At 42.6% G+C, this 16,213-nt stretch overlaps 1 protein-coding gene across 2 annotated transcripts in view; it reads right to left on the reverse strand.

Annotated features, from left to right (window-relative positions):
• Positions 1–10,993, reverse strand: part of LOC311272998 (zinc fingers and homeoboxes protein 2-like) — a 113,951-nt gene extending 102,958 nt beyond the window's left edge. Inside the window, exon 1 of one of the 2 annotated variants that reach the window (XM_084379822.1) lies at positions 10,415–10,993. The gene's annotated coding sequence lies outside the window, so the exon portion shown is untranslated. Of the gene's footprint in view, positions 1–7,554; positions 8,356–10,414 lie in introns of those variants that run through there. The other variant, XM_084379824.1, reaches the window with a different exon arrangement.
• Between the last annotated feature and the right edge of the window lie 5,220 nt (positions 10,994–16,213).

Raw genomic sequence — 16,213 nt, forward strand, 5'->3', positions numbered from 1 at the left:
AATGGGCAGATTCAGAGAAACGGCCTCTCGCCTGGAAAGTGGTTGTTTCCAACTGTGGACCAGCTGGCAAAATACTGGAAATACTGGAAAAACGTGAGCGAGAATCACCTCCTCTGCCTCAAAAGCGCACATCTGAAGTTCTCTTGAGCAAGGCAGCGCCGTCTCCCAGCGGAGTTTATGATGAGACAAGCCTGTGGTGTTAGCGGGCGGCCCCCAGGTGTGAACATGAGGAAACATATGAATATCAATGAGGACGCTGATGAAAAAGGGGGAACCGTGCTCAGTAAGACTTTTCTGGATAAATGAGGGTTTGGAACAAGGTTCAAATTAACGATCCAGACATGAGGGGAGGGGGTTCTTTAACAAATCACAGTTCAGGCGAGGGGGGGCTAATCTAAGACATTTTTTTGTCTGATGAGCCCATCAGTGCTGCTGGTCACTCATGTGTTGAGTAATTGAGAAACACACACTGCAGAATTTAATGAGAAAATAAGCATCCTTTACTCCCTTCATGAATAAAAATGACTTCTTGAAGATTTAAGGGGAAAAAATCTAAATAATGTAAGCAGTGATAACAAACACAGCATCTGTTTTTGAAGTGTTTCGCTCCAAATATGAGACACATTAAAAAAAAAGTGACACCTACTTTCACTCGATGATTGATGGCATAAAACAGACACAAACTCTGGTACTTTTTTTTTTTTTTTTTTTTTAAAGGACATTCAGTAAATTATGTCAAAATGACAAAATGACACACTTTCCCAGAGTGGGGCCTGCATATATTTTTAGGAAAGAAATTCAGGTGATAATTTTCCTCCTCCACAGTATTTTAAAAATCTCTTTTAATGTCTGTGTGGTTGAGCACCATTACAACAGTGAACCCTTTAAAACATAAACCGTCCTGTCGCTGCGACCTCCCTGTGACCACTTGTCCTCCACTAAACCAACAGCAGAACCAACGCGATCGCAGGAAATCAATCAGAAACAACTCTGATGGTCGATTAGTCTTCTTTTTTTCACCAAAAATGGAAAATGGTGTCTGTTTCTATTCTTTTCTTTCTCATAAATGGTACAAAACAGAATAAATTGTATTTTTGTTCGGAACAAAAGAAACATTGAGGCATCGCCTTGAGCTCCTTGATTGAGTCAAGTCAACTAAATGTATACAGCAAAAAGAAAATAGAGGAAAACCTGTTATTTTTATAGAATTACATACATAATGTATTTCACCATTTTCAGAAATTCTAGAAAAAAACAATTAATCAATGCTTACACAAAATAATCAGCAGAATAACTCATTACGATCATCATAAGCCCAACAAGTCTGGTGGTCACTCGGCCAAAGACGTATTATTAACAGAAACTTCACTCTGTATCGTTTTGACCAACAAAGTGGTGACTTTGATAAATATTCTTACGTTAGCCGACCGAACATGTTATTGTTGCGTGGCTCGGTAAAAACACAAGCAGACAGTAAACGGTCCTAACAAACCTGTGGTTCTGAGGAAATGACTTTAATATCTTCAGATCATCATTTTAATTCGGAGCATTAAGAGCTGACTGGCCGCTTCCTCTGTGTAGATGGCTAACGTAAGCTAACGCTACTTTAGCTCAGCAGCCAAAGTTTGATTTCATTCTTGCATAGTTACATTTATACGAACGTGTCGTTATGATTTACAGCTTATCACATTATCATCTGAAGGTTGTTGTCTTAATCAGGAGACATTCAGAGGTGAGTGGCAGCTCGTTACGTCTGCACGTCCGTCTGTCAGCAGCCACGTTCAGACGCTGGATGAGATCTGACACCTTCAGACCTCGTCAGACTTTAATTACCAGCAGTTTCAACATTATTACCGAAAGACTTTACCAATAAATAATGACATGTTTAATGTAATTACAGCTGAAATGTTTATTTGGTTGGCAGAAAATTAATTAGAATGTTTGTTTGATAATCTCTTAACTATTTGCTGCTTTTCTTTATCTTTTTATCTTTTGTGAAAGTAAACTGCATCTGAGTTCGAGGAAATTCCCACTGTGGAAATATTTTCTAACATTTCACTGCCTCAAATTATACATTGATTAACCTGAATAATCAATGATGGAAAAAACACTTTTTAGCTGCATGTAGTGATTGTTATTTTAAATAAATCATCAATAACGTGTGTCTTTAATCTGAACACACAGCAGCCACAGTTAATTCATCTGTTTTTCTACATACAAATGGAAAACAAATTAAAAATTCTTCTAAGTTGACCTCTATGAAAAAACAGTAATTAAAATATCCGTCAGTTAAAACCTGCTGAAACAACACGGTGTATTTTTAATGATTATCTCAAAAACTGAAATTAAGAGCTCAATTGGTTCAATGTCCTCTTTAATTTGTATAAAAAATAATTTCTTTCATCATTTTGCGTGTCATCACTAAATGGATGCACAGTTTTCACAGTATTGTTTATGGAGCTGTGTCACTGATAATATGTACATTTAATATTCATGTTTCTTGTTGTTTTCCCTCCATCATCCTCTCTCCATCATCCTCTCTCCATCATCCTCTCTCCATCATCCTCTCTCCATCATGTGCCCTTCCTCTGTGCTGTTCGTCCCCGCTGATGAAGCTGTGGGCGGGTCTGAACTACAGATCGATGTTAAGCTGATTGGCCCAGAGGGGAAACTACAGCTCCAACAAATAAAAAAACAAAAAAACAAAAAAAAACAACAAGGTGACATATTTGTCAGTGATTGGTCCGGACAGCCACTTCATCCTGCGGAGGACGACATGTTTACTGCCGGTCTGTTTATGAGTCGTGCGGCTCCCTGCGGCGGGATGAAGACGAGCTTTCTATACCTCTCTCTCCCTGCAGACGACACAAGTGAAGTCTCACTGTTTTATTTGCATGTTACATTAATATTAATTACTCCACAGAGCGCTCAGCTGACAAGCAACCGAGCTTGTTTTATCTCATCTGCAAAAATATCTCATTAGCATTTCTCCTGGATTTTATTTATTTTTTCTGTCATTGTATTTATTTTATTACATTTTTTAAGAACATGTCATTCGGATGTACAGTCAACTTAAATCATCTCCCCGTCTCTTCTGGTTTGAGCAGGTTTTTTAAAGTCAACACTGATATTTTTGGACTGAATCTGCTGGTTTTTTTGTGCCAATATTCAATATCCTAAAAATGTACGTCCTTCTGCCAAAGCAGAACAATTACAAGTATTCAGTGTTTCCCCCAGTTATTCTTGGCGGTGTGGAAAAGTCACAAACACTCATTAATATTTCTGCTTTTTATACACATGTATCCCACAATAATATAATCGAGATCAATACTTTGTTATTTGGATATTCCGGTAACATTTCTCACCCACACAAACACGATCACATTGATTAATGATACGGGAGAAGAAGATTATGGATGATACCGAGTGATGTCTGAGTTTTAATAACCGATACAGATACTCTGATTACTCGATGACTCGATCGGTGGTTCCTCAATTTATACGGAAACCAAATATAAAACAAACGAGGGAAATAAATCAACACATTTTCGGTCCAACGTGTTCGTCTTCAAATTGCTTCTTTTGTCCAGCAACAGTCCAAAACACACACTCTTCATTTTCTACCACAAATGACAAAGACAAGCAGCAAATCCTCACATTTAAGAGGCTGGAACAGGCAAATCTTTCACATGTTTGCAGTTATTTTTCCTACAATATCAATCGATTTATCAGTTAATCGGCTAATTTAAGCAGCTCTAAATTCAGCGTTTTAAAATTGTTTTCGCTGCCCGTCTCTCCCACACAGGTGTCTGACACAGTCCAGCTCCTCACTGTATCTTCGAGGCTGCAGGCGAATATAAAACAAAAGCAGAATTTCAAAGATGTTTTCGTGTATGAAAATGGGCTTCTGGAGGATTGTTTCCAGATGTATGTAGAGTTTCATATTTACATATCAAACTCACATCTTTAGGGCTGGCTGATAAATCATATTCCCCCGGGCTCCAGTCTTCTGAATCACCGACCAAATCTCAGATTGCTTCAGTAATTTAAATAAGTCATTGACGATGGTTTCCTCAACCAAAACAGTAATGGGTCGGAAAAATACAGACAGAAAAACAGCCACAAAAACACCAGCAGGCGTGAATGAGACGGGCACAGATGAACACGTAGCAAGTGAATTTACAGAAATTCTCAGCGGTAATATTTCTTCACTTGGTTACAGAAATTAAATGTCGTTCAGGGACTTAAAGGCAACAGGACGTTGTTTTAAAAGTCTTCATTTGGCCTCGTCAAGAGAACGATTTCAACTTCATCAGAGCTGAAGTGAAGACAGATTACAGCTGGTACTTTATAAAGACAGTACAGTACAGTAGAGGCCGACAGTATACTGATGATGACCTGGTGTATCGGCGCCTCAGGATGTGATGGACCCACTTTGAGGTTCCCTGGATTCAGTGCTCACGAAACTGGCTGAGAACTTGAAGGTGAACTGAACATAACCTCGACTACAGAATCAACCAGAAGTGCTGTTGGCGTGCTGATACATCACTCGCTACTGATTGATCGGGGCAGACGAACCTCAGTAGGATTCAAATGCAAGTGTGCTACGTTACTGTTGGAAGTCTGACTCATGTAATCTAATGTAGTTCTCTTACTCGTCTGATCAAAAGAATTGTAAATAGTTTTATGATTAATAATCAATGAACAACTTACCAACCATGTTGCATGAACTATTCAATTTTTCTAATTTAACAACCATTCGAATATTCGGAAACCACGGTCCATCCATACTTATTGGAGATCTCTTTAATTCATTTGTTCATTTAAAATTGTGACCAGGATACAAAAAAACATTTTACAAATAAATCACCAACTAGTTTGAAAATCGATGAATTGGTTTGACTAATCTATTATTAGAAAACAAAAGCCAAAATTATTTGACTCCAGCTTCTAAAATGTGAATATTTCCTGGTTTCTTTAATCGTCTGACAGTTAATTGAATATTTTTGTGTTTTGGACAAAACAAGATATTAAAGGACGTCATCTTGACTGATCAACATTTTAGACACCAAACAACTGAATGATTTATTGAGAAAATTACTGAGATTAATCATCAGTGAAAATAATATTTAGCCGCAGCCCTAATACCTTTAATATCCCTTTAATATCTTCAGGTCGTCATTTTAATTAGGAGCCTTCAAAGCTGAGTGTGGTTCTGTTAGCGTACTTTAGCTAACGTAACGTTAGCTCAGCAGCCAAAGTTTGATTTTATTCCTGCACAGATTACATGTATGTCATTATGATGTACAGTTAACTTAAATCACATCATTATCTGAAGGTTGTTATTATAACTGGAAGCATTCAAAGTTGGGTGGCAGGTTGCTCTGTTCTGTAAGCTAACGTAAGCTAACGTAACGTTAGCTCAGCAGCCAAAGTGAGACTGAGAACTGGGAACAGCCACATTTACATGTTAGATGAGATCTGATATGTTAAACATGTAATACCTACCAGCAGTTTTATTCTTATTAATGGAAAATATTTTTGATAATCAATTTGCTGATTTTGGTATAATTTGGTATTTTCATACTTTCTTATTTATCAGCCTACCGTATATATGTCTGTAGTAAGCTCATACTCCTGGTGTGTCGGTTTAGCTCCAATAACTACAGCAACTTAAGACATATGGCTTTAATATACGCTTTTATAATCTGTTATGTGTCCACAACTTTGCAGTTAAGAAGGATAAAACCGACAATTACATTTAAAACGACAGAGTTGAGAGAAAGATATGAATGTTTTGGAAATCCTTTTCTCAGCGTGAACAAATACTGTGGAAGATTATTACTTTTATACTGTAAAACCCGACTTAAAAAATGATTTCATGGTGTGTAATGAATGTTTGCACGGCTGAAAATACAAAAAATAAAATAAAAAAATAAATCAGAAGCATTTTCGGTTCTGATCCAACATCAAAATAAGAGCTCTGCTTTATGTCTGGGGGAGTTGAATCTGGTTGAAGGAGGATCCCTGGTGTTCATGTTCACACTAACTTCGCCCCCAAACCCTCCGAGTCGACGTGGAAGGTGGGTCTGGTCCAACACCAGCAGTGCAGATCCAATACAGCCAGTGTGTGTGTGTGTCGAGTTTCCCCATGAAGAGCTCCAGCAGAGAGGCAGGGTGGACGCTATGACACACACACACACACACTCACACTCACACACGCAGCGTTTCTGACCAGCCCATGCTCTCCAGTGACTCACCACACACACGAAATCACCGGCACTCCACTCGCTCACGCACAACCTGGCACGCTCGTACTCTCCTTCCCAAACACACACCCACACACACAGCCTCTCACTATTTCATAAAGCACCAATAGCACTGGAAATACTTGTGTATATGTGTGTGTGTGTGTGTGTGAGAGAGTGTGTGTGTGAGTGAAATAAAAGCAGAAAGGAGTGGAAAAAGAGGTCTGAATATGTGTGTGTGTGTGTGTGTGTGTGAGTGTGTGGCAAGATGCAGCTGTCATGCACGCTTTCTGCATGTGTGAAATAAATAGCAGTTTGACAGAGCAACAAAGAGAGAGTGTGTGTGTGTGTGTGTGTGTGTGTGTGTGTGTTTGTTCCGGCTCGTATAGCTGTCATAAACCCTCCTGACTGAATGCCACTGAGGGCGACACAAACGCAGAATGGGGTCCGTTTCAATCGCCACAAATAATAAAAAAAAAAGAAACATGCATCGAGCTGCAATCTTCAGAGATAAAAACCAATGATGTGCACAGTCTAAACGGTGAAATAAAAGCTGCAGAGAGCGCATATGTGTGTGTGTGTGTGTGTGTGTGTGTGTGCGCGTGAGGATTGGGGTGACAGGTCAGGTGGCAACAGCAAATCACAGCTGCACTTCCGAGGAACCGGCAAAAATGTGTGTGAGTGTGTGTCAAAGAAATAGCAGCGTGTCAGAAGCAGGAAGAGGAAAAAGCGAGAGCGTGTGTGATGTGAGAGTATGTGTAGAAGTCTCCGAGCGAGGAAGGGAAAGCACACGAGAGCTGTGCGTGTGTGTGTGTGTGTGTGTGTGTGTGTGTTGGCGTTTGTGACAAATAAATAGCAGCCAGAGAGCGAGTGAGTGAGTGAGCGAGCGAGCGAGCGAGCGCGCTGTGATTCGGAGACTGGCAGCATGACTGACTGATCCCTGCATCCATATCATAGGATTAAAAAGCCTGACACGGCGGCGATACAATGGAGGCAAAATATGAGACAAAAAAAGTCGGTCAATGGAAAAGGAAATGTGATTATGAACCAGAACAGGCGAGAGGGAGATAATATTAAAAAATCTGACACACTTTCAAAAAAAAAAAAAAAAAAAAAGCCGTATACGGTGCAGCAGGGAGGAGGTGAATGTTAACGCTGTCACCGGGCAGTATAGAGGAGGGAGGAAGAGGAGGAGCTGCTGCCAAATATGAGCCTCTCCAGTGTTTTCCAAGAGCCAAGACACACTTCAGTCACACTGTCAGGGATGTGGTGGAGGGGAGAACCTGCCCAAATTCAGTTTACACACCTGTTCCTCTGAGCCCGACAGAAATCTCCCCTCTGTACGTCCTTCAAACTCAAACTGTGCCGAGGACACGAAGCCAAGCACAAAAACCCCAAGAGTTTCTGTTGATAATCGTTCCCCGACCGAGGGCAGAGGTCACCGGGATTTATCTGGTGCCGCCACATCGCTGCATATGTCCTGAACCGGCTCGCGAGGCACACCTCATTATTCATGATTTTATGTAACAAGATTTGGGAAGAAAATTAGGTCGGAGAACATCCTGAGAAGGAACAGGATGAACTTGGCGGAGGGGAAAGTTTGACTATGAGCAGAACCGCAAGAAAACAAACACACGTCCTATACAACAGACAATATAACACACATTTCCTCATGCAACACATGAACCAGTCTGTCCTCACGAGAAGAGACGGTTTCTGTTAATAAAAGTAAAATCCTGCTTTTAAATACAAACACATTAAAAGTGCATTATGTAGTTTGGGGGAAGAAATTTTAATCAGAAGAGAAAAATCTTCAGACTAAATCAACAAACTCTCTTTGTTTTCATGACTGAATACACAAACTGACCTTAAACACAATTCCACAGTGTTTGGCGGACCCTGCCACCTTTCTAGCTTCAAAACAGTCCCCTGAGAACAGCTTGTTCATTCACTTATGGAGAAAAAGAGTTTGTGTTGTTAATATTCAAATTCTGAGTTTAACATTTCTTCTCCAAAACTACATAGTGTCCCTTTAACAAAACTGCCAGCAGTCAATAGGTGTTCAATCCACCGACATGTACACTAGTTTCCATAAAAAAGGGTTAAAACTAGTTTAATATTAAAGCACAGACAGTCCTTTGCTTCATAAACCAGTTTAAACCAAAGTCAGAGAGTATGTCTCTTATATAAACCAGTTTAAACCAAAGTCAGAGAGTATGTATCTTATATAAACCAGTTTAAACCAAAGTCAGAGAGTATGTATCTTATATAAACCAGTTTAAACCAAAGTCAGAGAGTATGTCTCTTATATAAACCAGTTTAAACCAAACTCAGAGAGTATGTCTCTTATATAAACCAGTTTAAACCAAAGTCAGAGAGTATGTATCTTATATAAACCAGTTTAAACCAAACTCAGAGTATCTCTTATATAAACCAGTTTAAACCAAACTATCTCTTATATAAACCAGTTTAAACCAAAGTCAGAGAGTATGTATCTTATATGAACCAGTTTAAACCAAAGTCAGAGAGTATGTCTCTTATATAAACCAGTTTAAACCAAACTATCTCTTATATAAACCAGTTTAAACCAAAGTCAGAGAGTATGTCTCTTATATAAACCAGTTTAAACCAAACTCAGAGTATCTCTTATATAAACCAGTTTAAACCAAACTATCTCTTATATAAACCAGTTTAAACCAAACTATCTCTTATATAAACCAGTTTAAACCAAAGTCAGAGAGTATGTCTCTTATATAAACCAGTTTAAACCAAAGTCAGAGTATGTCTCTTATATAAACCAGTTTAAACCAAACTATCTCTTATATAAACCAGTTTAAACCAAACTATCTCTTATATAAAACCAGATCTCTGACAGCCTGAACCAGTACAGAACCAGTCTGCCATTAACTGGCACCGAGTCAACGTCTGCTCACCGAACAGGCAGCCAGTCCTCCGAAGCAGCCCCGCGACGGTTCGTCCGTATATTAACATTAAACGAGTTCAACAACACAATTAAACCAACTTACTGGACTCATTTGTCTCCTTACAACCCAGTGAAAGCTGTCGGAACCGCCGCAGCGGTCCGTTTCACGTCAAACTGTCTAACACCAGTTGGTCTGAACCGTCGCGGTACAGTATGCAGACTCCGTATCTACACAAAAAACAGCCAGAAAAGCGACTCTGGACGCGACAGACAGCCGCTTTAAACACACGAAGCGGCCGGAACACGGACCGAACCGTGACCCGCCGGTCCGTTCGTGTGAAAAGCCGTTAAAAAGCAGCCCGCCGTCCGCAGCCTGCGCCTCTATACAGCCCGCTGACGGCGGCTTCACCTCAGATGACCCAACCAGCCAGACTGGCTGTCTGCTAGCTAGCCCCGTTTGAACCCAACGTACAGCGGGCAACAACAACACTCGAGCCGACACCGCGACCCAAACTGTCCGCCGCTCCGCCGACCGACACCGTGTCGCCAACAAGCACCCCGGGAGTGTGTTCTGCGCGGCTCGGCGGAGCGGCGCGGGCTCGGCGGGGAGGCAGGGGAGCGGGAGGCAGCCAAAACAAATGCGTTTCCCCGACATGAAAGCACAACATCCAGAGACGGGCAGCCACGTTTCGTGCTGCTGCGTGCGGGGAACGGCTAACGCTAACGCACTTAGCTTCCCCGGGCTGCCCGTCGCTGACAGGGGGGGCTAACTGGCTAACGGCTAGCTCCGCGGGCTAATAAATTTATTATGTGCACTTTCACCGGGGGTGGAGGGGGGACGGCAAAAGTTGGCTACCAAAAAAAACAACGCGAACCGGATGACACTCGCTCGTCTGACAACTATCCGCAAAAACACCCCGAGAGCAGCCGCACGGCAACTAAAGTTCCCTGACAACCAGGTGTCTAACTGTTTTAATCCCAGCCGGGCTGCCGTGGAGGTCTGCCGGCCGGTGGCAAGGTGATTCCCACTCTGAGAGCCTGTGATGGAGGGGACGGTCGCTAGCAGCAGCAGCAGCAGCAGCAGCCTGGGCAGAGACAGCCAGCCAGGCAGCCAGGCAGGCAGGCAGGCAGGCGGCTAGTCTGGCTGCAACCAAGCCGCTTTAATAACTTCACTTTTGCGGTCACTTTGGTCAAAATTTCTCTCCAGGAGTTGAATAAATGAGAAGTTTCCCGTGTGTCCTACCTGTGTGTGGTCTCTGGGCGCGGGGTGCGACAGCCTGGAAGTTGATTATTCCCAGATATCCAGAGTGGTGCGGCGCGGGGCGCATATAGCTAGCGCTGGGTACAGTAAAGATTGTAGCATAGCTAACCTAAAGACAACAGTAGAGAGGAGAAAAAAAAAACCTCCTCGTTGCTCATAGGGGGGATCGACGACAAAAACCACATGATCTTTTACGTCAGCATATATTTGCATAGGATGCCAAATTTATGTTTCGCGTCCAGGTGACGCGAAAATGTACAGAAAAGTTGGGATTGTGGCGCAGCCGGACGCTGGCACGGCTGGTCGGGGCTGCGGTGGAGGAGGCGCAGGCATGTTGCAGCCACGCACCCCCCTGTCCCCCTCCTGCGAGCCCCGAGCTGCACCGGCGAGCTGCTGCGGTGACTTGCGGGCGCGCACGGCTCCCCCCCTGCACGCCGCTGTAACCTTCACGTATGTCCGTGCGGGGGGACTTAAAAGCGCACACGCGAGGCGTTATAAGCGGGTTTGTTGCCACTTTGTGCGACTGGAAGACACTTTTTGGTGTCGCGCGCGGCGTCGGACACGCAGCTCCCCGCAACGTGTCCGACCGAAGTTGTGGTTTGACTGCAATGTATAGTTTGTTTCACGTGATCTGACTATGATTTATTTCTTAAAAGCATGTTTTTATTTTAAAAAAAGCAAAACAAAACAAAAAGCACATAATTGTATTTAAAAAAAAAGAAGCTCGTGCTCCTGTTGATGTAAATAAAATATATGTTGTGCTGATTTTTAAATGCCAGTGTGTTGATTTTTCTTCTTTGAACACCTGTTTGATCCACAGCTGACCTCACAAACAGCAGCCTGCTCTGGTGCAGCATCACACACACACACACACACACACACACGGTGTGTGCGTGTGTGTGTGTGTGTGTGTGTGTGTGGGAGTGGAAGTTAAGTTTCCCCCCCGTTTTGGCAGATTGCTGTCTGCATTTAATCAGGCTCATGTATTTTTGATAAATGAGCCTGTTGTAGCTGATCAGATGCAATAAAAACGTGGAGGACGTCTGAAAACGTGACGCACAGCGACACCTGCAGGAGGAGCCGGGAGCTGCAGCGCGTCTGTGCGTCCAGGCTGTGGATGCATGTGGAGCTCGGGACCTTCAGCCGACTCATCTCCATCATCTGTGCTGACGTGTCGACACCAAGATGGGAGGAAACAAGCTGCTGATCATCCGGACGCACCTCTGACACTCATCACCCAATTTTTATTTTTACGCCTTTAAGTCAATTCAATGTATTGTTTTTAAATTGAGTGACAGTTTAGTAGAAACCTGAATTGATTTCTTTAATTAGACGTAAAGTAATTAATCCTTACAGGTAAATAAACAACATTTTTTTGTTCTGCACAAGGTCAGAGGTCACGTATACATCATCATCAGCAGCAGCAGCTCCTGAATCCCTGCTGGTGATTTTCACGTAAGTCGTCTAACTGAGTACATTTCTCAGTTATTATCAGGTTTTAAAGCACTTTGAATCAAACCTGCACAAACGTTTGATTGATTAAGTGATTGATAGATTTGATTTGTTAGCGTCTGAGCTGAAAGAAGATGGCGTCTCCTTCCTCGGCAGAACAACGTGCTCATGGTTTTATTGTATTCGTCACAGTCAGAGATGTTGTTATATAATCAGTGTTGGTTAATTAAGATGCTGCACTTTCTGTATTTAAATGAATGTTTTATTGAACCTTGACGGTGGAGCAGTCGACCTGACAGCCGTCCAGGTGCTTTTTCAGATTATCAGATTATCTTAAAGAATTACAACTTGAAGAGGTCCGGACCCGGTTTTTTTTTTCCCCCCTCAATAAAGCTTGTTAAAATTCGGTGTGCGAGCCAGATTCTTCATTGAACCGGAGGCCTTCGACCGTCTGCCAGTCAGGAGTTTATTCAAAGTCAAATACACCCAGGAAACAGCTTATTACGTAAACTTCGTCTCTTATGACATCACCAGTCTGCGGTGCATGTAGGGACAGGCTGGTAGAACAACACAGGCCCGTCTGAACAGAACCAGCCCTGTGCCATCTTTGCAGACGAGTTTGTCTGCAACTGGAAGCTCTTGCCAGCGTCTCCAGAATACACAATCAGGTAATGTTGCCAGGCAAGAGTGCCAGCTCTAGCCAATAAGCAGAGTTTTGGCCAACATTGCTTAGCAACAAAAGTTAAAAACTGAACCACTCAAGGCTTAAAATAGTCTTTAAAATAGTAATCAAGAGCCGACAGTGTCACAAAAGTCTGCAGATAAAAAGCATCGGAGGCAAGAACCGGCCTCCTGGAAAACAAAGAAAGTGAAAAGGAAAGTTTGTCTGATGATTGTTGAAGAATTGGACTCCACATGAAATAATAAGCAGGAGACTGAATCTATTTTTTAGCGCTAATTTCAGTGAATGGATGTTTGGACGACGGGCTCCTGCGTGTAGGACGTTTGCCGAATTTACAAGAGGACCCGAATCATTTAGGATTCGTCAGAGACAGCGTTTCTCACAGTTCATAAAGTGACTCCTGACTCAACTACTCACAAAACTGAGCGATTTTTTAAGGGAGTCTGATGACTTTCTCCACGGGCAACAAAGAAGGAGCCTATACTGGTTACTGTTAACTGTAATTGCAAAAGAGGATGTTTCCTACTTGTCTAAACGCTCATTAAATACTGCAAGCTGAATATCGAGTGACCACTTGTGATTGGATCTCACTTCCCTGCTCTACATACAAACTAACACATGCATCACTGGGACAAACAGACATGATGGTTTATACACAAAGACAGAAAGAAGTTCATGTTGAACATTTGCTGAATTTACTAGAAGGTCTAAGTTATTAAGAATTTATCAGAGACAGCGTTTCACACAGTTAATAAAGTCTCTCCTAAATCAACAACTCACTAAATTGAGCGATTTTTTAAAGGAGTCTGGGGATTTTCTCCCCGGGCAACAAAGAAGTAGCCTATGTTGGTTTCTGCATCATAAGATGTTTTCTCCTTGTCAAAGAAAGGAAGAACTTCATGTTGAACATTTGCCAAATTTACTTAAAGGCCCAAATAATTACGAATTTATCAACGACAGCGTTTCACGAAGTTAAATAAGTTTCTTTTGACTCCACAACTCTGAAAATTAAGCAATTTTCAAAGGAAGTCTGGTGGTTTTCTCCACAGGTAACAAAGAAGTAGCCTCTATTCGTTACTGTTCACTGTCTTTGTAAAATTTGACATGTTTACTGTCAATAAAATGTCTTTTCTCACACGGTTGATGTACTCAACAAGGAAACAACTTGAGTCTGGTGATACTTTGGTCAGATCGCCTGACGCTGACAGGGTGATCACAAACGTGCTGCATATCTTGGCGGGTTAGGACCCAAACATGTCACCTACATTGCAGGGAACCAAATGGGAATTGAACCTTTTCCACCTGTTTTGCAGAGAACGTCTCACCTGTGACTCAGATCCGTCCGCTTGTGATCAGATCACTCAGGCTGCATGGCACCAGGTGTAAACAGCCTCTAAAAGACTGGAAGGACAGCTTGTAGTCTATTTTGTGTCTCTTTTCAGACGTTCCAACGATAAATACCAACATTCACTCCAACCAGAAACATTTAGTGTCTAAAACAATTAAAATTAAAGCTGCAAGCAGCGATGAACGGGCCCTCGCAGTCCACGTACGTTGGGCTGTGGCGCCGTCGAGGCCTGTGCGCCCAGTTGTGTGCTTGCCCGTTGGCTGTGGAAATGTGGTACCTAATGTAAATGGGATCCGTGTCACACAAAACACAACAGTGACATCTTCAGTGACTTGCTGTGTCCAGAGGGTGGCGCTATAGATATGACAGAGTATTGATGCAGAGACGTGTTCCGGGCGAGGCCCTCTACATGTGTGAGCAATTTGATGCCGATGGGAAATTGTATGTTGAAGTTATCAGGAGTTCCTGCTTGATGGCAAAGGATTGAATTTGAAGGAAAATGGCGGACTTCCTGTTGGACTGAGGGTATGTGTCCAAGAGGGTTTTTTGTGCGTCTGGTGATGATACATAAGCCTACCGAATTTGGTTCATGTACGTGCATGTAGGAGGCAGGGCTTCAATTTTGAAACATTCCAGGGGGCGCTATGGAGCCATTTAGCGCCACCTGCTCGTCATTTTTGGTGTGTGAGTTACAGGGGCCAGTCTCTAACACCCCAATGAATTTCATATCCATAAGTGTTATGGTGTGGGCACAGTGCCAAATCTAAGATGAAACTGCCACCAGAGCGCCACCTAGTGGCAGATCTGTAACCCCTTTTTCAGCTATCCTCAGGAGGGCATTGGCAATGAGTGTACCAAGTTTCATGTTAATCCGACAAACCAATGTGGAGATCTAAATTACTCCAATTTAAAGAGCGCCACCTAGTGGTCATTGGCCAAGACTCTGCACAGAGCCTTAGGGGCTCATGGGGAAGTATTATCCTGAGTTTCATGTCATTCGGACACACCAATGTGGAGATATGCAACACTTCCTGTTTTGACCGAAATCTGCAGGAAATTGTGATTTAATAACTTGAGTATTCTTTGGAATATCAAAATTCTTTTAATAACTTTTTGTCAGGAGGGTCCACAGATGCTGTGTGCAAAGTTTCGTGCAAATCGGTCGAACTGCCTGGGAGGAGTTCGAAAAAGTAGGTTTGCGACATTTTGCGAGCTAGCGAAAAAAAACGGTAGGCGGATATGGGCGTGGCCTATACCCAGAGATTCAGGAGGATTCACTGAACGTGTGGATATAAGGTTTTTGAATGTGCGACAAAGTATGTGGGAGTTATAAGGCGAAACGCACTTTCCTTGATAATAGCGCCACCTAGTGGTGAAAATTCACAACGACAACAGATTATAAAATTTTTCGCCAGGTGTGACGTATATTCCAAGTTTGGTGAGTTTTGGGGTATGTTCAGGCAGTGAAAAATGCGATCATTTTGGCCTAAAAATAATAAAAAAAAAAATAATAATAATCACTACAAAAACAATAGGGTCCTTGCAGGTTCCCTGCTCGGGCCCTAATTAAAACTGCGAGCAGTGATGTACGGGCCCTCGCAGTCCACGTACGTTGGGCTGTGGCGCCGTCGGAGGCCTGTGCGCCCAGTTGTGTGCTTGCCCGTTGCCTGTGGAAATGTCCTACCTAAATGGGATTCGTGTCACACAAAACACAACAGTGACATCTTCATTGACTTCCTGTGTCCAGTGGGTGGCGCTATAGATATGACATAGTATTGATGCAGAGACGTGTTCAGGGCGAGCCCCTCTACATGTGTGAGCAATTTGATGCCGATGGGAAATTGTATGTTGAAGTTATCAGGACTTCCTGATTGATGGCAAAAGATTGAATTTGAAGGAAAATGGCGGACTTCCTGTTGGACTGAGGGTATGTGTCCAAGAGGGTTTTTTGTGCGTCTGGTCATGATACATAATCCTACCGAATTTGGTTCATGTACGTGCATGTAGGAGGCAGGGCTTCAATTTTGAAATATTCCAGGGGGCGCTATGGAGCCATTTAGCGCCACCTGCTCGTCATTTTTGGTGTGTGAGTTGCAGGGGCCAGTGTCTAACACCCCTATGAGTTTCATATCCATAAGTGTTATGGTGTGGGCACAGTGGCAAATAAAAAATGAAACTGCCACCAGAGCGCCACCTAGTGTTGGATCGGTAAGACCTTCGTCAGCTATCCTCAGGAGGGCATTGGCAATGAGTGTACCAAGTTTCATGTTAATCCGACAAACCAATGTGGAGATATAAA

This window comes from Pagrus pagrus, assembly GCF_965226575.1.
Source record: "Pagrus pagrus genome assembly, chromosome: 17".
NCBI lineage: Eukaryota > Metazoa > Chordata > Actinopteri > Spariformes > Sparidae > Pagrus > Pagrus pagrus.